The sequence below is a fragment of the Calidris pugnax genome, unplaced genomic scaffold (assembly GCF_001431845.1).
Source record: "Calidris pugnax isolate Ruff unplaced genomic scaffold, ASM143184v1 scaffold13, whole genome shotgun sequence".
NCBI classification, from domain to species: domain Eukaryota; kingdom Metazoa; phylum Chordata; class Aves; order Charadriiformes; family Scolopacidae; genus Calidris; species Calidris pugnax.
Window position 1 is genome coordinate 22,398,503 of NW_015090810.1, and position 2,349 is coordinate 22,400,851.

The following is a 2,349-nucleotide window of genomic DNA, read 5'->3' on the forward strand; positions in this document are numbered from 1 at the left end:
CGGCTGGGAGCGGACGGGTGGCTGCGGGGTCACCCCGTTCAGGGTGCCCCGGGAGATTCTGCCGCCTCCATCCCTGGAGAGCTTCACAAGGCGGCTGGACGCCCGGCTGGAGCAGGGGGGCTGAAGAAGTTGACCTCCAGAGATCCCTTCCAGCCGTGACCCCGTGTGCCCCGGGGAAGGAGAGGCCGCTTTCCCCACCAGCAGAAGCCCAGAGCATCCCAGTGTGTGTCCTGGCAAGAGCCACGCATCAAGTAGCACTCCTGACTAGGAAGGAATAGAGAGAGGTGCAGCGTTAAACATGTAACCCGTGCGGCACGTCTCGGTGTTTCTAATTCAAACCTTACTCTCAGGCTCCAGCAGGGACCGTTTCTTCAAATAAGGAAACTCTGGTAAAGTAATGGTTTCAAATAATATGGGACAGAGGCCGCTGTACCGGGTCAGTTCTTTTGACTTCCACTGCAGTTCCAGAAATGGCAATGGCATTTTTACAAAGATCAGTAAAAATTATGTAGGGAATGTCAAGTCATTAATCTCTGGCCACTGAACAGTTGCCAGTAGCAAACCTGAATCACTAGCACTATGAGTTATTTTCAAAGTCATGGTTAAGAAACAAATGACCTATAGTCAAATGCTAGGAAATCTGAGCTATTCAGTCTTGGATATTGCAATCTAACCTTATTCCAAGAAAAAAATAAGTGACGTTGCACGTTTTGCTTTTTCTCATCCACAGCTGCATGCATCTTTGCTTTTGTTTTCCAATGAGAGGTGTGTACAGTTAAAGCAAAAATACATGCTACAACAAAGTTACACTCGTGTTTACTTTCACTCATTTTGCGCTGGCTATTACCACAGCCCTTTGATTTGGAGGGTTTGGTTGCTCTTGGAAATGCAGATGTTCCATTTCAACAACCACAGTCCAAGGAGAACATCTCATGTACTCTGCGAGCTACAGGGTGTAGGCTTGGGATCGTTTCATATGTGATGCAGCAAGTAATTCTTGAAATACAGGGAGAATGCTTCTAACAGTCCTCGTATTAAACAAGATAAGGGTTACAGAGCCTAATTGGCAGTGCTCTTAGGCACCCCGCCTGGGCATTAAAACATATACAGGGATGATGCCAGGCCTCAGCAGGGTGATTAGAAACGCCTTGCAGTAAAGCATGCAAAATTCATGAGGTCTGTAACAGAGTAAGGAAGAGGAAGCCTGAAGTGACACAATCCTGAGCCGTGCTCCAGATGCTTCTTATGTGTTTTATCCAGTGTCTGTGGGAAAACGTATAGGTGCTCTTGGAAATGCAAAGCTTTCTCCATCCTCTGCAGGAGAGCTACATGAGTCTTACTCTCACTTGCCCTCTGCATCTTTGCATTACTTCTTTTACAGCAGCCCAGCTTCAACAGAGTAAGTGGAGAGAGGCACCAACCCATTTGCTTGGCAACTTGGAGAATTCCCAGAGATAGGAGAGCTGGCTGTGGGACAGGCCCAGACTCAAATGTTTATTTGCTAGTGACGGTTCTTGCCACTTAGAGGAGTACACCCGAGCACCTCTGCCGGTGTTTGTGGTGAGGGCAGCTGCTGTCTTTGTGTTCAGTTGTCTGCAAACTTGGTGTGTTTCAAACATGTCTGTCAGACGGGGCTTTTCTCAGGGCTATGGTGGAGTAAAAGTGCTGGTTTGTCTGTCTCAAATAGAATAGAATTTGTGTAGGAGGTACTTCACCCAGCTGTCTAGGAAACTCTGAGCACTGCTTTGAAAACGTAAAAGGCAGGCTTTGGCTACAAAGAGCAAAAAGGAAAATAAGTTCTAATTTTAAAAGCGGGTATGGGTTAAGTGTCTGGTGTGATAGAGTACTCGCATTGTAACTTAAGAGTGTAATGTAAGAGTTTCTAATCCAGTGGTGCTCATTAATGTGCTTGGATCTTGAAGTCCCTTTTCACGAACTTCTGTCAGACTATTTGTCTCTATATGGTTAGGAACTTGGCCTATTTCTAGCATTGGCCACTTAGAAATCATACAAAGTTCCATCCTCCATAACTGATCGTAGTGGGTTGAACACAATGTTTTAGTTTCTTTTTTTCTTCCTGATAACAAATAAACTAAAGGTAGTTAATTTCTTCTTCCTGCATTTGTTATGTCACATATTTTGAAATTGAGCTAGCTTTTCTTGAGTGAAATGGAAATCACTTCACATGTGTATGACCTGATAACATTGAGCTGATCAAGCATGCAAGCTTGAAAGAAATTTTTTTCTCTCTTCAAAAGCATGTAGTCTCTCATGTCCATACTTAATAAACAAGCAAACTGATAATCCTTAATAAAACAGGAATCATAGTCCTCGTATCCACATTGTCCT